Consider the following 24,147-nt stretch of genomic DNA (forward strand, 5'->3'; position numbering starts at 1 on the left):
AAACAAATCAAGATCATAGAGCTTGGCTGTAGTTTAGCTACAGAACAGAGAGAGGTTGTGAGAAGGGAGAGATGCTGGGAGCTTTGGGTGAACATTTTTGGGAGTGATCAGGCTTTTGCTGATTTCTTTCTAAAGGGAGCAGAGCAGTGTGTAGGGAGGGAGGTTTATGGCTCCTTCAAGACTCCAGCTCAGTAAGGCAAAGGATGGTTTGCCTTCACCTAACCCATGTTCCCGGCTTCCCCAGTGGCTCAGTGGTGAAGAATTTGCCTGCAATTCAGGAGACACAGGTTCGATAGCTGGGTCAGGAAGACCCTCTGGAGAAGGAAATGGCAACTTACTACAGTATTCTTGCCTGAAGAAGCCAATGGACAGAGAGCCTGGTGGGCTACAGCCCATGGGGTCGCAAAGAGTCGGACATGACTTAGCAAATAAACAACAATAACAACTCCGTATACCAGTCAAACTCTTTGTGGAAGATTACATATGGCTACAGATTCTTCGCTCTGCCTCCCTCAGAAGTATAGTCTATTTCTCCAATCTTTGAGTCTGGCCTGTTCTTGTGTCTTGCTTAGACCAGTAGAATACAGCAGAATGGCTACTGTATGGAAACTGCACAACTTGTCCCAGGACTGAACGAAGCTCAAGTTTGTTATGTCTCAGTGCAAAAGGAATTCAGTGAGGGGTAAAGTGATAGGTAAGAAGTGGTGGTGGTGGTTTAGTAGCTAATTTGTGTAGATTTATTAATATACTACACTTGTATAGTAGAAACGGGTAGGCAGAAGGGCTCAAGAACTAAGTTGCCTACATTTTTATAATCAAAGGAAAAGTGGGGAAGGAGAGAGGGACTACTACTCTTCCTCTTCCTTTGTAGAGATGTTGCAGGAAAATGGGGGATGAGGATGGTCATGTCCTAGGTCTTAAGTGAGTCCCTGGAATGGATACCAAGCGAGGGTCCTGGCTTCCGGAGTGAGCCACAGTGCCGTGAAAGCCGGTCTGCAGAGAGAGACACATTCCACAGGCAGAAGCGTTCCATCTCAGAGGGCAAGAGCTGCCCTGACTACATGGGGTGGTTAGTTTTTAAGGGCTGGGTAACTTCTTAGGCTAACAAGCAGGAAGATTGCTACAACTATTCTGGGGAAGAGACAGGGAATTCCAGGAATTGGGCCACTCACTTTTTGGCCTTTTATGAAATACCTCGGAACTGCCACGGTGCCTGTGAGTGTGTTCTTGCAGCACATGTTAACCTTTTACAATGAGCTTATAGTGAGGCTCAGGACCACTGCACATCGAATCTTCTGCCATCTTAGGACTACTTTGCTCTAACCAGTTTTTGTCATAGTCAGTTTTTCTCAACAGCTGTGTCATTCTTTAAGGGTTGTAGCCCGCCCCCTTCCCTCCTGTCTCAGTATGTATTTCAGAGCCTCGGTCTCAGGACACTTGTAGCTTCTGCTTTCTCTCAGAACACAGCCGATAGCATGCTAAATAAGGAAGCCGGTCAAGTGTTCGGGAGGGTGAGAGGTGTGGAGCCACTGGGCCCCTCACAGTTGGTAAAGTGAAAATTTTAAGCTATAAAAGACACAGAAAGAAATCTTATCTGCCTAAAGGACAGCCCCTGAAAAATATCAATACCCACTTTACCCAGGGAGTTTCCAGAAGATTCAGCTACCATGAAGACAGACTGCCTATTTCCATTAGCATCAGAAAGCCCAGTAGGACCTTCCTGGATTTCCCACTGAGGGTCATGGGGGAAATTTAACAGTTAATAGAATTGTTCTCTTTATTGTGGTGTTAATTATATGACTTTATATGTTTGTCAAAACTTGCAGCACTGTATCCACAAAAGGGTACATTTTTCTGTGTATGAATCATACCTTAATAAAATGGAAAAATGTGCTCAAGTTTGAGATATATTTTAAATGGAGAGCAATAGGACCTGCTGATGGACTGAACTGCAAAGGGCAGTGTCAATGGCTCATCCCACAGCTTAAGCAAAATACGTTCACAGATTTTTGGATACTCTTTCCTTCAAAGGTGGTGCCCAACTCACCTCCCTTTAGGTTGTACGCTAAATCTCATAACTCAGTTCCATTAAATAGACTGTAGCAGAAATTATGGTGTATAAGAGATTAGGGAATAAAAAGAATAGGGGGCTCCTCCATGCTCTCTCTCTGGCATTCCTTGCTCCAGAGAAGTCAGCTGCCACATGACAAGCACACTTGGGGAGGACTCTAGAGAGTTCTCATAGCAAGGGGCAGAGGTTTCCTGTCAACAACGAGTACTGACTTGCCAGGAAAGGAGGTGAGAGAATAAGGGAAGTAGGTGGAAAGGAGAGGATGAGTGGGGAACTATGAGGAAGGCTCTGTGCAAAACTGAAATTCTCGCATTTGGAACACCCAGGTTCTCCCTTAGAAGCCTCTTTAACTCAAGATAACCAAGGCCTCCAGTGCTCTAACAAAATCTATTCTCATCTTCTTTATTCATGTGAAAGTGAAAATGTTAGAAGTCGTGTCTGACTCTTTAGGACCCCATGGACTGTAGCCTGCCAGGTTCCTCTGTCCTTGGGATTCTCCAAGGACAAGAATACTGGAGTGGGTTGCCATTTCCTTCTCCAGGGGATCTTCCCAACCCAGGGATTGAACCTGGGTTTCCCGCATTGCAGGCAGATTCTTTACCATCTGAGCCACCAGGGAAGCCTCTCAGAAGTATCTCTCTTGATAAGGGTGCAAATACCTCGGGGAGGATAGATACTCTAATCCGCCATCAAGCAAGCCTTAGGTGGCCTCTCACAGAGTCAGTGTCAGGCTCGGGATAGGACTAGCCATCGGGAGGGCTCTGGACCTCTTACAGAGTCAGTGTCAGGCTAGGGATAGGATTAGCCATATGGAGGGCTCTGGACATTCCTCCCATCACATATTCCTGCACCACCTAGGCCCCTACCTTCAGTGTGAGGTGGGCCATTTGGTGCTTCTCCTGGAACTCTTCCGTTTGTGGTCCACATCTAGCCTATGCAAAAATATGATAAAACCTGAGCTCACTACCGAATTGGACTAAAGGCCTGCATGTATGCGTACATGCTAAGTCACTTCAGTTGTGTCCAACTCTTTGCGACCCTATGGACTGTAGCCTGCCAGGCTCCTCTGTCCATGGGAATTCTCCAGAAAAGAATATTGGAGTGGACTGCCATGCCCTTCTCCAGGGGATCTTAGTGACCCAGGGATCAAATCGGCATCTCTAGGTCTCCTGCACTGGCAGGCAGGTTATTCACCACTGGTGCCACCTGGGAGGCCCAGACTAAAGCCCTAGTGACCATTTAAACTGAAACTCATTTTTAGCTCTGAATATTTTATGACAGGTGGTTAGAGTAGAACAATAACATGATTTGTTAATGGCTAATCATCCATTGTAGGTATTAATAGACTTAGCAGCACAGTATCAACCAGATGATGTTAGCTTTGAGTCTAATGTGACCAAGTGTATCATCCAACTGCACAAAACTTCTCCCAGGGACTCATCATGAGGGCCTTTCAAACACCATCCTGTGGGGTAGGGAGGGCCATGGTTAGGTCCCAGGCACCACCAGCCTGGCCTAAGATGCACCTTTCTCTAGCAGAGATGTTAAGTCCTGACACTTGATTTGGAGCTCAACATTGTAGCTATTCAGCAAGGGATCAACAAGAAGTAAATAAGCTTTTTAGTATTAAGAGGGATTTAGGTTGACTTACCTCTTGAGAAAACTGTATGCAGGTCAGGAAGCAACAGTTAGAACTGGACATGGAACAACAGACTGGTTCCAAATAGGAAAAGGAGTACATCAAGGCTGTATATTGTCACCCTCCTTATTTAACTTATATGCAGAGTACATCATGAGAAACTCTGGGCTGGATGAAGCACAAGCTGGAATCAAGATTGCTGGGAGAAACATCAATAACCTCAGATATGCAGATGACACCACCCTTGTGGCACAAAGTGAAGAACTAAAGAGCCTCTTGATGAAAGTGAAAGAGGAGAGTGAAAAAGTTGGCTTAAAGCTCAATATTCATAAAACTAAGATCATGGCATCTGGTCTCATCACTTCATGGCAAATAGATGGGGAAACAGTGGCTGACTTTATTTTTTGGGGCTCCAAAATCACTGCAGATGGTGATTGCAGCCATGAAATTAAAAGATGTTTACTCCTTGGAAGGAAAGTTATGACCAACCTAGATAGCATATTCAAAAGCAGAGACATTACTTTGCCAACAAAGATCCATCTAGTCAAGGCTATGGTTTTTCCAGTAGTCACATATGGATGTGAGAGTTGGAATATAAAGAAAGCTGAGTGCCGAAGAATTGATGCTTTTGAGCTGTGGTGCTGGAGAAGACTCTTTAGAGTCCCTTGGACTGCAAGGAGATCCAAACAGTCCTAAAGGAGATCAGTCCTAGGTGTTCATTGGAAAGACTGATGTTGAAGCCGAAACTCCAATACTTTGGCCACCTGATGCAAAGAGCTGACTGATTTGAAAAGACCCTGATGCTGGGAAAGATTGAAGGCAGGAGGAGAAGGGGACGACAGAGGATGAGATGGCTGGATGGCATCACTGACTCGATGGACATGAGTTTGGGTAAACTCTGGGAGTTGGTGATGGACAGGGAGGCCTGGCGTGCTGTGGTCCATGAGTTCACAGAGTCGCACCCAGCTGAGTGACTGAACTGAAATGAACTGAGAGAAACTCACAGTAGCAAACAGTAATGCTATTTTCATCCGGTTGAGTCTATTACACTGCTCCTTTGGACTATGTTATCAAACCCATTCAGTGGTTAGGGTTTTGCACAAGGAACTGAAACCCCTCTGGGTGTTCTAGGTACTCTGAGTAGAAAGGGATTTGATATGGGACACTCAGATTGGCTGGAAAAGCTGAAGTGGTGAGATAATTCTCTGGACTCCTCAGAACTGACCACCTCAAAAAAGGCTGTAAGCCCAACCTGTACGTTTTTGTAGTTTGTTATCCTGTACATATTAATTTGTCCTTCCCAGTTGATGCTAGTAGTAAAGAATCCGCCTGCCAATGCAGGAGATGCCTGAGACATGGGTTCGATCCCTGGGTCAGGAAGATTCCCTGCAGGAAGAAACAGCAACTCACTCTAGTATTCTTGCCTGGAAAATTCCATGGAGGGAAGAGCCTGGTGGGCTACAGTCCATGGGGTCACAAAGAGTCAGCCTTGACTGAGCACATGCACACACACACATTAATTTACTGTTAAGGAAATCAAACTATTAATCATATTTTCTGGGAGTAATATAATACAAAACTATTCTGCATTATTTTTCATGAGATTTTGGCCTTTCAAGTCTACTTGGTATCAACTTGAGCTGCTGCAGCCCTAGATGAATATGTCTATTTCACCCCAGCTTCATCAGAATTGGGCATTTTCATTAAACATTTTTTATAAGTTTTTTTTTTAATAATTAAGAGATGTTATTGTTCAAAAAAATTATTCTTAGATCACCTTAGATGACACACTGCCCAAGAAAATCTCAATAGAATAGTAGATCCTACAAGTATAGACTGAGGCTGGAAATGTAATGTGTGGGGGTGTGTGTGTGTGCACGCGCAATTGGCCCTGTGACATGCAAGATCTAGTTTCCTGCCCAGGGATCGAACCCATGCCCCTACAGTGAAAGTGCAGAGTCTTAACCACTGGACTACCAGAGAAGTCACAGGGAAATGTAATTTTTTCTTTCATTAATTAAATGCTGTCACACTTGGAAAAAAAAATTCTTAAAGATTAACATTTTCCCTTCTACTTGTGCATAGTAGTCTACTCTTTTTCTGTTTATGAGTTATCTCTTCTTACTCATTTTCTATCTATTGAGGGCCTATTTTAAGCATAATCTTATTTATTTTTTCTTCACATCTAGGCATTTAATTAGTGGCATGTTTCAAGTGTCAGTGCTGTCTGTGTGTTAACGGAAAAGGACTCAAAATTTGAATGGTAGAGGCATGTATGTGGCCTTGTCTAGCTCCTTTACGATGTTCAGTCTTCTCAGCTGCCGAGAAGAAGCAGGAAGCCATGTCTCTACGGGTGACTCAAAAGTCAGCAATGTTAAGTGGAATGTGTAGAGCTGACACAGTCAAATAACCAAATGAGGCCAACTTCTGAGTTGTGCTGCAGTGTCCATGTTAGCAGGGCCCAGGAAGACTGGCCACAGGCGCCAGTGAGGACGATGGGACTAAAAACAAGTCCTGTACCTTCTCATTGCAATAGCAGGACAAAAACTTGGATCCAACCTGAGCCTTTGTGCAAAAACTAAAAATATGTGAACTTTAAAACATGTTTAAAATATTAAAAATCTATTAAAGTTAAAACTGCAGAAGCTTAAAAAGCAATATACAGGCGATTATCTGAAATATTCTGTCCAAGGCTGGCTGATCATCTGCCAACCTCATCACTGATTTCATCCTAGCCCCACGGGTTCCAGGCAGCAGCTGGGCAAACAAGCTTGGAAAATGGTTCCTTCAAGATCAGCCAAAGAGAGCTTTGGTTAAACATACTTCCCATGAAATTACACAGAGACATTTTGATGGAATTCTGCACATGTCAAAGCTTAACATAATTAAATATAAGATTGATAATATAGCACATTTAGGAAAAGTTCATGTTTGTGTGCCTTTTATTGTTCCCACACTGGTCATACCCAAGTGTGGTTGACAGGGACAATTTTACAGATGAGTGGTTTGGGAGAAGTAATGTCTGCTGCTAATTCAAAAAGCACTCAAGCAGGGCCCTTATAACCTCATCTCGTTTGTCCCATCTCATCTCATCTCTTGATTTCTTGCTATTAATTTTTTGTGTGATTTTCTTTCTCAATTAAAAATATTTATTACTAATTTTTATAAATAATTTTTTTAATGAATAAAACAAAGTATAACTTTGAATAAGGTATTTATGTAGTATAGATTTTAACCTTTGGGGACTTCTTAAAATACAAGTATTAGTTCATATGTTTTCCCAAACAGATCCTCTCTTTTTATGTCTTCCACTAGTACAGGACTTTTAAGGATGTATATATACCCTATGTAAATGTTATCAGTAACAGTTACGTATTGAGCCCCTGTTATGTGGTAGACAGCTTGTTGATAAGCAGTACCTCCTTTAATCTTCTAAACAATTCATTTTACAAAAGAAGAAACAGTCTCTGAAGAGTCAAACTTGCAGGAAATTTTATGACATGATCATAATTTGAATGTAGGTCTTTCTGACTCTAAAAGTCTATATTCTATTCAATTCACCCATGATCTACTTTCTCTTTCTAATTGAGTATTCCTTTAATTACTTTTTTTGGACAATATTTTTCTCTGAATTTATTGAGCCGGTCATAATGATTTCACTCCTATAGGGTTAGGTAAGTTATATTGATTTTTTAAAGACAATTTAAAATTTCATATTAATATTTTTTAAAGATTTATAGTGAACATAAATATAATTGAAAATTAAAATCACAAAGTTAAAACAATTCATTATGATTTAATCAGTCAGCATAAATGGGATATACTGCAGAAGAAAGTATCAAACAAAACGGTAATGACTTACAAAAACTCAATTTAAATTCTCTGATATGGGTTAGTGGGACTTCTCTCCATCTATAGTAGCAATTCGAAGTAGTCTTTTTTTTAACTTTTTATTTTGTGTTAGGATATTGCCGATTAACAATGCTGTGACAGTTTCAGGTGAACAACAAAGGGGCTCAGCCATACATACGCATGTATCCATTCTCCCCCAAACTCCCCTCCCATCCAGGATGCCACATAACATCAAGCAGAGTTCCATGGGCTATAAAATAAATTCTTGTTGGTTATCCATTTTGAATATAGCAGTGTGTACATGCTCATCCCCAATTCCCTAACGATCCCTTCTGCCCAGCAACCACAAGTTCGTTCTCTGTCTCTTTCTGCTTTGTAAGTTCATTTGTATTGTTTCTTTTTAGATTCCACATATAAGGGATGTCATACAACAGTTCTCCTTCTCTATCTGACTTCCTTCACTCAGTATGACAATCTCTAGGTCCATCCATGTTGCTGCAAATGGTATGATTGCATTCCCTTAATGGCTGAGTAATATTTCTTTGTAGAAATGTACCACATCTTCTTTATCCATTTTTCTGTCAATGGACATCTTGGTTGCTCCTATCTTATTTATTTTGCTGTTGGGTCTTAGTTGCAGCACTTGGCATCTTCCTTGCGGCACACGGGCTTCTCTCTAGTTGTGGTACGTAGGCTCTAGAGTGCTCTGGCTCAGTAGTCCTGTGGCATGTGGGATCTTAGCTCCCCAACCAGGGATTGAACCCACATCCCCTGCATTGGAAGGCGGATTCTTAACCACTGGACCACCAGGGAAGTTCCTCACAGTATTCTTTATCTCAATATGTTGTCACTATACTTCTAATCTTTGTCTTGTACTTTCTTCCTTCCTGATGTGCCAAGATTTCTTCTTTGATTATTTTCTTTCTGTTTAGAGAGTTTCCTTTAGCCATTCTTTTAAGATAGGTCTTCTGGGAAAGTTCTCTTAATTTTCCTCCCTCTGAGAAAGTCTTAGTTTCTCCTTCATACATAAAAGATATGTTTGATGGATATAGAATTCTGGGTGGACATTTCTTTTAACACATGAAAATTATGCCACCTCCTTCTGGCCTCCATGGATTTTGATAAGAAAACCTGCTGTCATTCAAATCGTTTATCTCCTATAAATAATGCATCTTTTCTCTTTTGCTACTTTCAAGAATTTTTTCTTTGCTTTTAGTTTTCAAACGTTTGACTATGATGTGCCCTGGCATAAAGTTTGGGGGTTTATGATATTTGGGTTCATCAGTTTCATGAATTTGTAAGCTTATGTTTTTTGGACAAATATTCAGGAAACTTAGGAAAATTTTCAGTCATTATTTCTTTGAGTACTTTTTAGTCTCTGCCCTCTTTCCAAGATTCTGGTGCCACAACACTAAGATCTTTTATACAGCTCCATAAGTCCCTGATTCTATGCTCTTTTTTTCCTATTTTTATCTCTGTTGTTCAGATCGAGTAATTTCTATTGTTCTATTTTCCAGTCCATGGATTCTTTCCACAGTTCTACTATTGGGCCAATCCACTGAACTTTTTGTTTGAACTTACTGTATTTTATATTTAAGTCCTAAAATCTCCATTTGCCCCTTCCTTCTCTTCTAATTCCTTACTTTCTGTTTTTATTGGTTTCAAGTGTGCTCATGATGGCTCACTGATACATTATGATGATGGTTGCTTCAAAGCCTTTCTTCGACAAGTCATTCTAACACCTATGCCATCTAGATATGGGTATCTGATTACTAGTTTTTCTCACTCACATTGAGCGATTTTCCTGATTCTTGGTATGAGTGATTTTTTATCAAAGCACGAACATTTGGGCATTATGCCATAAAACTTAGGGCTTTATTTAAATTCTATGTTCAGCAGACCTCCCGTGACACTGCTGTGGCGCTACCTTTTTCATCTCTACAGAGGCTTTGCATGGGGTCCAGCCTGTATGGTTTGCAAAGCTCTTGGAGATTTTTCATAGTATTGTTATGTGAAACAATAAATCTATGGGGTGGACGGAAGCACAGGTAAATCAGTCCAGGTATGCGTTCCTGGATGACTCATTTTTTTAAAACAGAGTACAATGTTTTTTATTCACTAATAAACTAAAAGTCTGTTTCTAGATGTTTCTTCTTCTTGTATGCCTCATTTGTTTTATTACTAAACAAAGCCCTGTAAGGGGCAGTTTTACCTAATCCTCAGATTCAAATCCACCCTCATCTTGACTAATCTTGAAGTAATAAAGTTCATAAGTCTCACTGTCAGATACAACCACATAAAGTCAACCATGAAGACTGTTCTTAAGATATTTCTTGGTAAAATACTTCAAATAGCTTTTGGAGAACTGTTTCTGAGGAAAAATCATTTTATTCTTGAAGCATTCAATATGAACGACATCCCCAAGATTTCTAGTTTTTCCATTGACTTTAACTTTCTCTAACAAAAAAATGTTCAAAATTTCCAGAATCAAAAATCCATCTTATATTGGATGAGTCAGATTCAAATTAAACCTTCAGGCTGACTTCTCAGGCTTCTTGTCTTTCTGCAGCATCATCTTGAAGACTGGCAGGGAATTAGAAAGAGACTGGATGATTGATTAACAGAGAATTAGCTCATAGCCAATGAGGACAGACTCTGCTATGGTCTGAATGTCTGTGAACCCCACAAATTCATGTGTTGAAATTTTAACACCAAAGGTGGTAGTATTAATAGGTAATGGCTTTGAGAGGTGCTTCAGTTATGGGGGGATCCTCATAAATGGGACAAGTAGCTTATAAAAGAGGCTCCAGAGAGACCCCTAGCCACGGGAGGACACAATGAGACACCTACAGCCTGGACAAGAGCCCTCACCGGACCGTGCTAGCACCCCGATCTTCTACATCAAACCTCCAGAACTGTGAGAAATAAATTTCTGTTGTTTATAAAAACTTTATCTTGTTGGTAGGATTTTGTTACAGCAGCTTGAAAGGACTAAGACAGGCCCCCAGTGGATGGTAGCCCAGACCAGGGTGAAGAGGAGGACAAGAAGGGGCATTTTGCAATCCACTGGGGTTTGAAAGGTACTCAGTTTAAAAAATCAACATCAAAAAAGTTATTATAAACCTATTATTAGAGGGAGCTGTGTTAAACAACTAGTCTCCATGCTTTGAGTCAGAATTGAGTCAGATTCCTATGAAACTCAGTCAGAACACCAAGGGCCTGCCTAGGTCCAGGTCACGCATGCACAAACAAACAAAAAAAGATCTATAATAATTAGTTAGTTCCAGATTGAAGGAGATGATTGGATAACAAAATCTGTATCACACAATGCCTGGTCATGTTTAGGTTTTCAAAGAAGAGGGTGAGTTACTGAGAACTTTGTTAAGTGGCAACTCGGAAAAGTTGGGGACCCATTGCTGGCAATAATTAGGAGTCCTAGCCAAGAATCCTCTGGCTTGAAAATAAGCCTGGAAAATGAAAGGCTTCCATAAAGCCTTTCAAGCCTGCAAGTGAGGGCTTTTCCTTTTTGGTGTAAATCATGCCCTAGATAATGAGCTTTGGCTTGACAGAATTGTAACCTTTCTTTGAAAACGTAGGATATTTTAGCTAAAAAATTAAATGGACTGATACCAGTCTAGAGCTCACTTCATCTTTAGAATGCAACAAAATGTTAACTATGTATTCGATGGACATAAAATAACAAGGTAATCTAAGGCTTTTAAAGTCCTAGTAAGAATCCATGAGGGGCTTCCCTGGTGGCTCAGTAGTAAAGAATCCACCTACAATACAAGAAACAGGGGTTTGATCCCTGGGTGGGGAAGATCCCCTGGAGAAGGAAACGGCAACCCACTCCAGTATTTGTCTGGGAAACCCCACAGACAAAAGGATGGGGTCACAAAGAGTCAGACACAAGTTACCAACTAAATTACACATATTTATGAAAAGTAGGTGGGTGCTTAAGTAAACCCCTGAAAGACCTCTGCAGAGATCTTCAGATTGGGCTTTATTAGAACAGAACAATATAGATAAGTCTGGGTCCAAATGAACTATAACCTCAATATGAATTGAAGAACCCTCATGAATTTGGAGAATGAAATGGCAACCCACTCCAGTGTTCTTGCCTGGAGAATCCCAGGGATGGGGGAGTCTGGTGGGCTGCCGTCTATGGGGTCGCACAGAGTCGGACACGACTGAAGCGACTTGGCAGCAGCAGCAGCAGCATGAATTTCAAGAAGTAGTGATCAGAAAAATGTTTATTCTGGCAATACCATTTGCACTATTCAGTTATTAGATGTCATGTCACAAGAGAAAAGAATGATCTATGGTGTGAGGGCTACATTTTAATTATTCTAATAGAAAATCTGTACCCATTAAACAATAACACCCGATTCCTTCCTCCTTCTAGCCCTTGGTAACCTCTATTCTTTTTGTCTATGAATTTGCCTATTCTGGATACCTCATATAAGTGGAATCAAAGGGACATACTCTGGCAAGATGGGCTGCCAGATAAACAACTTTCTAACTCTCCTGGGTCTTATTACCTGCAGGACAAATGTAGCCTAGTGTTAGGAGCATGCACCGTCATCAGGTGCCCTGGATTTGAATCCTAGCTCCACTACTTCTTTTTCTCTTTTTTTAATTAAAATATTTTTCTAACTGTGGTAAAATGCACATAACATTAAATTTATCATCTTAATGACCTGCCTCTTGCGGGTCAGGAAGAAACAGTTAGAACTGGACATGAAACAACAGACTGGTTCCAAATCAGGACAGGAGTACATCAAGGCTGTATACTGTCACCCTGCTTATTTAACTTCTATGCAGAGTACATCATGAGAAACGCTGGGCTGGATGAAGCACAAGCTGGAATCAAGATTGCCGGGAGAAACATCAATAACCTCAGATATGCAGATGACACCACTCTTATGGCAGAAAGTGAAGAACTAAAGAGCCTCTTGATGAAAGTGAAAGAGGAGAGTGAAAAAGTTGGCTTAAAGCTCAACATTCCGAAAACGAAGATCCTGGCATCTGGTCCCATCACTTCATGGGAAATAGATGGGGAAACAGTTGAAATAGTGACTGACTTTATTTTTTGGGGCTCCAAAATCACTGCAGATGGTGACTGCAGCCATGAAATTAAAAGACACTTACTCCTTGGAAGGAAAGTTATGGCCAACCTAGACAGCATATTCAAAAGCAGAGACATTACTTTGCCAACAAAAGTCCATCTAGTCAAGGCTATGGTTTTTCCAGTAGTCATGTATGGATGTGAGAGTTGGAATATAAAGAAAGCTGAGTGCTGAAGAATTGATGCTTTTGAACTGTGGTGTTGGAGAAGACTCTCGAGAGTCCCTTGGACTGCAAGAAGATCCAACCAGTCCATCCTAAAGATTAGTCCTGGGTGCCCATTGGAAAGACTGATGTTGAAGCTGAAACTCCAATACTTTGGCCACCTGATGCAAAGAGCTGACTCATTTGAAAAGACCCTGATGCTGGGAAAGATTGAAGGCAGGAGGAGAAGGGGACGACAGAGGATGAGATGGTTGGATGGCATCACCGACTCAATGGACATGAGTTTGGGTAAACTCTGGGAGTTGGTGATGGACAGGGAGGCCTGGCATGCTGCGGTTCTTGGGGTCATGAGTTGGACATGACTGAGCGACTGAACTGAACTGAATTGAATTGAATTATTTTTAAGTGGACAGTTCAATAGTGTTAAGTATATTCACATTGGGAAACCAATCTCCCAGACTGTCTATCTTGCAAGACTGAAACTCTATACCTATTAAACAACAGCTTCCTACTCCCTTCTACCCCAAGGCCCTGGCAACCACATTATACTTCATGTCTTTCTAAATGTGACTTCCCTTCTAAATAGGCTTCCCTGGTGACTCCACAGTGAAGAATCCACCTGCCAAGCAGGAGATGTGGGTTCAATCCCTGGCTCAGGAAGATCCCCTGGAGATGAACACGGCAATGTACTCCAGTATTCTTGCCTGATAAATCCCATGGACAGAGAAGCTTGGTGGCCCCCAGTCCATGTGGCTGCAAAAGAGTTGGACACAACTTAGCAACTGCACAAAATTTGACTATTCTGGATACCACTCAGATAGGTAGAATCACACATCATTTGTGCTTTTGTGACTGACTTACTTCACTTAGCAAAATGTTTTTAAAGTTTGGCCAAGATGTGGCATGAATCAGAATTTCATTCTTTTATAAGGCTGAATAATATTCCACTGTTTGTGTGTACACACACACTACATTTTATTTATCTATCAGTCTGGATAGAGATTTACCAATTTTCTTTTTTTTTTTTTTTTTTTCACATTGCACTTAGCCGTGATGCCATTTATTTATTTATTTATTTTTAAATTTTTTTTAATTTTATTTTATTTTTAAACTTTACATAACTGTATTAGTTTTGCCAAATATCAAAATGAATCCGCCACAGGTATACATGTGTTCCCCATCCTGAACCCTCCTCCCTCCTCCCTCCCCATTCCATCCCTCTGGGTCGTCCCAGTGCACCAGCCCCTAGCATCCAGTATCGTGCATCAAACCTGGACTGGCAACTCATTTCATACATGATATTTTACATGTTTCAATGCCATTCTCCCAAATCTTCCCACCCTCTCCCTCTCCCACAGAGTCCATAAGACTGTTCTATACATCAGTGTCTCTTTTGCTGTCTCGTACACAGGGTTATTGTTACCATCTTTCTAAATTCCATATATATGCGTTAGTATACTGTGTTGGTGTTTTTCTTTCTGGCTTACTTCACTCTGTATAATAGGCTCCAGTTTCATCCACCTCATTAGAACTGATTCAAATGTATTCTTTTTAATGGCTGAATAATACTCCATTGTGTATATGTACCACAGCTTTCTTATCCATTCATCTGCTGATGGACATCTAGGTTGCTTCCATGTCCTGGCTCCAATTTTCTTTTTCTTCTCACACTGGAGGGTGTTGAGCTGGAGAGTGACATGATGTGATTTATACCTAGTACTATCATTCTAGTTACTCAATCTAAAATAGGATGTAGAAAAACAGCATGGTATTGGCACAAAAATGGACACACAGATCAATGGAACAGAACAGAGCCCAAAAATAAGCTCCCACATCTAGAGTCAAATAGATTGTCTATGACAAAAGGAGGCAAGAACACAAAGTGAAGAAAAGACAGTCAGCTCAGCCGTGGTGCTGGGAAAACTGGACAGCTACAAGTGAAAGACTCAAATTAGAACATTCCCTCATTCCACATAAAAAATAAACTCAAAATGGTTTAAAGATCTACATGTAAGACACGAGGCCATAAAACTCCTAGAAGAGAACACAGGCATAACACTCTTTGACATAAACCATAGCAATATTTTCTCAGATTAGTCTCCCAAGCAAAAGAAATAAAAGCAAAAAAAAAAAAAAAAAAGAAACCAAATGGGTCCCAATTAAACTTAAAAGTTTTTGCTCAGCAAAAAACCATCAATAATATAAAAAGACAACCTACTGAGTAGGAGAAAATATTTGCAAATGATGCAGCCAACAAGAGGTTAATATCCAAACTATACAAAAGCGCACACAACTCAATAGCAAAGAAATAAACAACACAATCAAAAACTGGGCAGAAAACCTGAACAGACATTTTTCCAAAGAAGACACAGAGATTCTGGCTACTAGGCTTATTAAAATATACTTGATATGGCTAATTATTAGAGAAATGCAACTCAAAACCACAGTGAGGTATCACCTCACACCTGTCAGGATGACTGCCATCAAAAACTCTGCAAATAACAAATGTTGAAGAGGATTTGGAGGAAAGGGAATCCCTGTACACTGTTGGTGGGAACATAAACTGGCAAAGCCACTATGGAAAACAGTATGGTGGTTCCTCAAAAAGCTAAATATAGGGACTTCCCTGACAGTCCAGTGGTTAAGACTCCATGCTTCTACTGTAGGGGCCAAGGATTTGATCCCTGGCTGGGGACCTAAGATCCAACACGCACACCACATGCATGGCCAAAAGATTTTTTTTAAAAAGCTAAAAACAGAACTACCAAATGATCCAGCAATTTCACTCTATGGTATATAATCTGGAAAAAATGAAAACAGTAAACTGAAAAGATACACACTCCAATGTTTAGCACTGCTATTTACAGCAGCCAAGACACAGAAGCAAACCAAGTGCTCATCACAAATAACTGAATTAAGAAGATGCCCCACTCCAGTGCTCTTGCCTGGAAAATCCCATGGACGGAGGAGCCTGGTGGGCTGCAGTCCATGGGGTTGCTGAGGGTCGGACACAACTGAGCGACTTCACTTTCACTTTCATGCATTGGAGAAGGAAATGGCAACCCACTCCAGTGTTCTTGCCTGGAGAATCCCAGGGACGGGGAGTCTGGTGGGCTGCCGTCTAAGGGGTCGCACAGAGTCGGACACGACTGAAGTGACTTAGCAGTAGCAGGTGTGTATATACATATACATATATATATAATATTATTATATAAATACACAATGGAATATTACCCAGCCATAAAAATAATGAATACTGCCATTTGCACAACATGGACGGACTTATAGAATATTATGCTTAGTGAAATAAGTCAGATAAAAAAACAAATGTATGTGATATCACTTACATATGGAATCTAGAAATACAAATTAAATTTATATACAAATCAGAAACACAGACATAGAAAAACAGACTTACAGATACATAAAGCAAACTTGTGCTTACCAAAGGGGAGAGGGAAGTGGGGAGGGGCAAATTAGGGTATGGGGTTAACAGATACAAATTACTATATATAAAATAAATAAGCAACAAGGACTTATTGTATAGCACAGGGAATTATACCCATTACCTTGCAATAACCTACAAGGGAATATAGTGCTTCCCTGGTGGCTCATCCATAAAGAATCTGCCTGCCAATGCAGGGTATGCAAGTTCGATTCCTGGGTAGAGAAGATTCCCTGGAGGAGTAAATGGCAACCTACTCCAGTACCCTTGTTTGGAAAATTTCATGGACAGATGAGCTTGCAGGGCTACAGTCCATGGGGCCACAAAGAGTTGGATACAACTTAGCAACTAAACAATAACACCATAATGGAACATAATCTGCAAAAATATTAAATGATTATGCTGTAGACCTGAAACTAATACAATATTGTAAATCAACTACTCATCAACAACAAAATCTGTATTTTGACACACACACAATAAAAGATAAATTAAATAGAATGTAGAAGAGGAAAAGACAAGAAGGGAGTTCAATTAGAAGAGTATAAAATTAGTCCAAAGCAGAGATAATTGTGGTGTAGGTTAGGCTGTTAGCAATGGAAATGATAAGTGGTTTATAATATATTTTGATAGTAGAGCAGATAGGATTTACTGATAGCAGGAATTAGGGTACACCTGTATGAAGTAAACAGAAGAATCAAGTACTGTTACCAGTTTTTGGTCTCAACAACTGAAAGAATTGTCATTTACTGGGAGGAGAAGAAGAAAAGTTTTGGAAATGAGAAAGTTAAGAGCAGTTTTACAACTTAAATCCAAAAAATGAGCAAAAGACCTAAATAGACACTTCTCCAAAGAAGACACACAGATGTCCAACAGGCACATGAGAAGATGTTCAACATTGCTAATTATCACAGAAATGCAAATCAAAACCTCACACCAGTCAGAATGGACATCATCAAAAAGTCTACAAATAATAAATGCTGGAGAGGGTGTGGAGAAAAAGGAACCCACCTACCCTGTTGGTGGGAATGTCAGTTGGTACACTCACTATGTAGAACAGCACAGAGACTGCTTAGGAAAACTCAACTCAGAGTTATCATATGATCCAACAATCCCACTGCTGGGCATATATCCAGAAAAGATGAAAACTTGAAATTCGAAAAGTACATGTACAAATGTTCACAGCAGCACTATTTATAATAGCCAAGACATGGAAACAACCTAAATGTCGATCAACAGACAAATGGATAAGAAGATGTGGTACACACACACACACACACACACACAATGAAATATTACTCAGCCAGAAAACAGAATAAGACAATGCCATTTGCAGCACCATGGATGGACCTAGAGATTATCCTACTAACTGAAGTCAGACAGAGAATAACAAATATGTATCACTTTTGAATCTAAAAACAAAATAATGATACAAAGGAATTCATTTACAGAACAGAAATAGACTCACAGACATAGAAAACAAACTGATGGTTACCAAAGGGGAAGAGGGAGGAGGGATAAATTAGGAATTTGGGATAAACATATATACACTGTATATAAATAAAAAACAGGACCTATTCAGTTCAGTTCAGTTCAGTTCAGTCACTCAGTCGTGTCCGACTCTGTGACTCCATGAATCGCAGCACACCAGGCCTCCCTGTCCATCACCAACTCCCGGAGTTTACCCAAACTCATTGAGTCAGTGATGCCATTCAGCCATCTCATCCTCTGTCGTCCCCTTCTCCTCTTGCCCCCAATCCCTCCCAACATCAGGGTCTTTTCCAATGAGTCAACTCTTCACATGAGGTGGCCAAAGTATTGGAGTTTCAGCTTTAGCATCAGTTCTTCCAATGAACACCCAGGACCGATCTCCTTTAGGATGGACTGGTTGGATCTCCTTGCAGTTCAAGGGACTCGCAAGAGTCTTCTCCAACACGACAGTTCAAAAGCATCAGTTCTTTGGTGCTCAGCTTTCTTCACAGTCCAACATTTACATCCACACATGACCACTGGAAAAACCATAGCCTTGACTAGACGGACCTTTGTTGGCAAAGTAATGTCTCTGCTTTTTAATATGCTATCTAGGTTGGTCATAACTTTCCTTCCAAGGAGTAAGCGTCTTTTAATTTCATGGCTGCAATCACCACCTGCAGTGATGGAAATACATTTGATATCCTGTAATAACCTATAATGGAAAAGAATCTGAAAAGGAATATATATTCTTATATCTATATCTGCTGCTAAGTCACTTCAGTCGTGTCCGACTCTGTGCGACCCCATAGACAGTAGCCCACCAGGCTCCCCTGTCCCTGGGATTCTCCAGGCAAGAACACTGGAGTGGGTTGCCATTTCCTTCTCCAATGCAGGAAAGTGAAAAGTAAAAGTGAAGTCTCTCAGTCGTGTCCGACTCTTAGCGACCCCATGGACTGCAGCCTACCAGGCTCCTCCATCCATGGGATTTTCCAGGCAAGAGTACTGGAGTGGGGTGCCATTGCCTTCTCCATATATCTACATCTACATATACATAATTAAATCACTTTGCTGTACACCTGAAACATTGTGAACCAACTATCAGATGAGATCAGATCAGATCAGTCACTCAGTCATGTCCAACTCTTTGCGACCCCATGAATCGCAGCATGCCAGGCCTCCCTGTCCATCACCAACTCCTGGAGTTCACACAGACTCACGTCCATCGAGTCAGTGATGCCATCCAGCCATCTCATCCTCTGTCATCCCCTTCTCCTCCTGCCCCCAATCCCTCCCAGCATCGTAGTCTTTTCCAATGAGTCAACTCTTCGCATGAGGTGGCCAAAGTATACTGGAGTTTCAGCTTTAGCATCATTTCTTCCAAAGAAATCCCAGGGCTGATCTCCTTCAGAATGGACTGGTTGGATCTCCTTGCAGTCCAAGGGACTCTCAAGAGTCTTCTCCCACACCACAGTTCAAAAGCATCAATTCTTTGGCGCTCAGCCTTCTTCACAGTCCAACTCTCACATCCATACATGACCACAGGAAAACCATAGCCTTGACTTCAACAAAAAATTAGTTTAAAAAAAGAGCCCAATTTTAGGTATGTTAAATTTGAGATGTCTGTTAAATTTCCAAAGAGGCAGTTAACGACATCATTTGGAGTTCAGAGAAGATTAGACTGTTGATGTAAAATTTGAGAGTCATCAACATATAAATAGCATCACATTGGATTTTGGGGGAAGCAGATTCTAAGGCAGACTTCTGTGTTTAGAATGTTGAATAGAGAATGTCATTGGAATCAACATCTCTGGAAGGCAGGAGGGAGGTGAGCTATGATGCAGGCCTGACAACCCGAGATGACTACATGAGCAGCTCTGGAGCTGAAATGGGCTGTCAGAGTTGTCCTATGTGAGGCTGAGATAGTAAGCCCTTGATATTCTTGCCTCAACCAGTTATCAAATGTTGACCACCTCCAGAAGAACATGACCTCAGGCGAGGAGGTTCTGTCAACTGAGGTAATCCCTGAGAGGGCTGACAGATGAAGCCTGTCCACTGACAACAGCCTTAGCAGCTGGGGCACAAGTCCTTCCTTGAAGGTGCATCTGATGGCCCATCAGAGTGTCCACCATGGATAGTATTTAAAATCATAAGGCTGGATCAGCTCACCAAGAGAGTGATGCAGTTAAAGAGGTACAATGACAGAGCTCCGAGGCACCCTGAGAGATCAGGGGAATAAGAAGGATACAGGAAAAGTTTAGGAGAAGTAGCTAGTGAAGTCAGAAAAAAATGAGCGAATACGAGATTCTGGAAGCCAAGTCAAGCAAGTATACTACTACTGTTACTTCCACTACTGTTCTTGGTACAATTTAATTGTACCAACAACATTACGAATTAGATGATATTATTATCACCCCCACGTTTTGAGGCACAGAGTTTAAAGGTCCCTACCCAGAGAAGCAACCCCATGTCCAAGGAGTGGCAGCTGCATGGGTGCAGAAGGGCCTAGAGGACCTACTCCATGTTCAAAGTCAGGAGGGGTGCCTGTGAGGAGATACCCCACGTCCAAGGTAAGAGAAACACAAGTAAGATGGTAGGTGTTGCGAGAGGGCATCAGAGGGCAGACACACTGAAACCATAATCACAGAAAACTAGTCAATCTAATCACATTAGGACCACAGCCTTGTCTAACTCAATGAAACTAAGCCATGTCTGCGGGGCCACCCAAGAAGGGCGGGTCATGGTGGAGAGATCTGACAGAATGTGGTCCACTGGAGAAGGGAATGGCAAACCACTTCAGTATTCTTGCCTTGAGAACCCCATGAATAGTACGAAAAGGTGAAATGATAGGATACTGAAAGAGGAACTCCCCAGGTCGGTAGCTGCCCAATATGCTACTGGAGATTAGTGGAGAAATAACTCCAGAAAGAATGAAGGGATGGAACCAAAGCAAAAACAATACCCAGTTGTGTATATGACTGGTGATAGAAGCAAGGTCTGATGCTGTAAAGAGCAATATTGCATAGGAACCTGGAATGTCAGGTCCATGAATCAAGGCAAATTGGAAGTGGTCAAACAGGAAATGGCAAGAGTGAACATTGACATTCTAGGAATCAGTGACCTAAAATGGACTGGAATGGGTGAATTTAACTCAGATGACCATTATATCTACTACTGTGGGTAGGAATCCCTTAGGAGAAATGGAGTAGCCATCATGGTCAACAAAAGAATCCGAAATGCAGTACTTGGATGCAATCTCAAAAACGACAGAATGATCTCTGTTTGCTTCCAAGGTAATCCATTCAATATCACAGTAATCCAAGCCTATGCCCCGACCAGTAACGCTGAAGAAGCTGAAGTTGAACGGTTCTATGCCGACCTACAAGACCTTTTAGAACTAACACCCAAAAAAGATGTCCTTTTCATTATAGGGGACTGGAATGCAAAAGTAGGAAGTCAAGAAAAACCTGGAGTAACAGGCAAATTTGGCCTTGGAATACAGAATGAAGCAGGGCAAAGGCTATTTTTTTTTTTTTTTTGCCAAGAGAACGCACTGGTCATAGCAAACACCCTCTTCCAACAACACAAGAGAAGACTCTACACATGGACATCACCAGATGGTCAACAACAAAATCAGATTGCTTATATTCTTTGCAGCCAAAGATGGAGAAGCTCTATACAGTCAGCAAAAACAAGACCAGGAGCTGACTGTGGCTCATATCATGAACTCCTTATTGCCAAATTCAAATTTAAATTGAAGAAAGTAGGGAAAACCACTAGACCATTCAAGTATGACCTAACTCAAATCCCTTATGATTACACAGTGGAAGTGAGAAATAGATTTAAGGGACTAGATCTGATAGACAGAGTGCCTGATGAACTATGGAATGAGGTTCATGACATTGTACAGGAGACAGGGATCAACACCATCCCCACGGAAAAGAAATGCAAAAAAGAAAAATGGCTGTCTGAGGAGGCCTTACAAATAGCTGTGAAAAGAAGAGAAGCGAAAAGCAAAGGAGAAAAGGAAAGATATAAGCATCTGAATGTAGAGTTCCAAAGAATAGCAAGGAGAGATAAGAAAGCCTTCCTCAGTGATCAATGCAAAGAAATAGAGGAAAACAACAGAATGGGAAAGACTAGAGATCTCTTCAAGAAAATTAGAGATACCAAGGGAACATTTCATGCAAAGATGGGCTCGATAAAGGACAGAAATGGTATGGACCTAACAGAAGCAGAAGATATTAAGAAGAGTTGGCAAGAATACATAGAAGAACTGTATGAAAAAGATCTTCACGACCCAGATAATCACGATGGTGTGATCACTCACCTAGAGCCAGACATCCTGGAATGTGAAGTCAAGTGGGTCTTAGAAAGCATCACTACGAAGAAGGCTAGTGGAGGTGATGGAATCCCAGTTGAGCTATTTCAAATCCTAAAAGACGATGCTGTGAAAGTGCTGCACTCAATATGCCAGCAAATTTGGAAAACTCAGCAGTGGCCACAGAACTGGAAAAGGTCGGTTTTCATTCCAATCCCAAAGAAAGGCAATGCCAAAGAATGCTCAAACTACCACACAACTGCACTCATCTCACATGCTAGTAAAGTAATGCTCAAAATTCTCTAAGCCAGGCTTCAGCAATACATGAACTGTGAACTTCCAGATGTTTAAGCTGGTTTTCAAAAAGGCAGAGGAACCAGAGATCAAACTGCCAACATCTGCTGGATCATGGAAAAAGCAAGAGAATTCCAGAAAAACATCTATTTCTGCTTTATTGACTATGCCAAAGCCTTTGACTGTGTGGATCACAATAAACTGTGGAAAATTCTGAAAGAGATGGGAATACCAGACCACCTGACCTGCTTCTTGAGAAATCTGTATGCAGGTCAGGAAGCAACAGTTAGAACTGGACATGAACAACAGACTGGTTCCAAATCAGGAAAGAAGTACATCAAGGCTGTATATTGTCACCCTGCTTATTTAACTTCTATGCAGAGTACATCATGAGAAACGCTGGACTGGAAGAAGCACAAGCTGGAATCAAGATTGCCCAGAGAAATATCAATAACCTCAGATATGCAAATGACACCACTCTTATGGCAGAAAGTGAAGAGGAACTAAAAAGCCTCTTGATGAAAGTGAAAGAGGAGAGTGAAAAAGTTGGCTTAAAGCTCAACATTCTGAAAACGAAGATCCTGGCATCTGGTCCCATCACTTCATGGCAAATAGATGGGTAAACAGTGCAAACAGGGGCTAACTTTATTTTTGGGGGCTCCAAAATCACTGCAGATGGTGACTGCAGCCTAGAAATTAAAAGACGCTTACTCTTTGGAAGGAAAGTTATGACCAACCTAGATAGCATATTCAAAAGCAGAGACATTACTTTGCCAACAAAGGTCATTCTAGTTAAGGCTATGGTTTTTCCAGTGGTCATGTGTGGATGTGAATGTTGGACTGTGAAGAAAGCTGAGCACAGAAGAATTGGCACTTTTGAACTGTGGTGTTGGAGAAGACTCTTGAGAGTCCCTTGGACTGCAAGGAGATCCAACCAGTCCATTCTGAAGGAGATCAGCCCTGGGATTTCTTTGGAGAGAATGATGCTGAAGCTGAAACTCCAGTACTTTGGCCACCTCATGCGAAGAGTTGACTCACTGGAAAAGACTCTGATGCTGGGAGGGATTGGGGGCAGGAGGAGAAGGGGACGACAGAGGATGAGATGGCTGGATGGCATCACCGACTCGATGGACATGAGTTTGAGTGAACTCCGGGAGTTGGTGATGGACAGGGAGGCCTGGCGTGCTGCGATTCATGGGGTCGCAAAGAGTCGGACATGACTGAGTGACCGAAGTGACTGACTGACTGATCCAGGTTACAGAGCTTGTGGTGGTTGGAGCTCTAATTTTGAACGTTTGCTGGCTTGAGAGTCCACACCCGACAGCCTCACTACCTGAACTCCAAACAACTGTGCAACATACTGTCAGTCAGGTGAAGTAAAAAGACCAAGAACTGACCCCTGAATTTTGGCAATGTGTACGGATCAGCAAAGGCAGTTTTGTTGGAGCTGTGGGTGTGAGAGCCTGAAGGCAGCAAATTCACACACAGCACTCAGCAGCACTTCCCTGGCAGTCCAGTGGTGAGGACTCTCCTGACAATGGACCAGACTATTGCTATCCCTTGGCCTTGAACACTTGGTTTGTTGCTATCAAATTGACTCAACCATCATTTTGTTTTGATTGTCAAAGAATGCTTGCCAGCAGATATAATTTTGAAGACTAGAGAAACACACTGATCTCTACTTTGGGCAGTGGAGGCACAGAATCCTAACCACTGGACTGCCAGGGAATTCCCTCTTTCCGTATTTACTGTATGATCATGAC

General features: G+C 41.5%; 1 pseudogene; it reads right to left on the minus strand.

The window, feature by feature from the left end:
• Positions 1–9,774: 9,774 nt before the first annotated feature.
• Positions 9,775–24,147, minus strand: part of LOC129656093 (60S ribosomal protein L22-like 1) — a 42,483-nt pseudogene continuing 28,110 nt past the window's right edge.

The sequence above is a fragment of the Bubalus kerabau genome, chromosome 6 (genome assembly GCF_029407905.1).
Source record: "Bubalus kerabau isolate K-KA32 ecotype Philippines breed swamp buffalo chromosome 6, PCC_UOA_SB_1v2, whole genome shotgun sequence".
NCBI classification, from domain to species: Eukaryota; Metazoa; Chordata; class Mammalia; order Artiodactyla; family Bovidae; genus Bubalus; species Bubalus kerabau.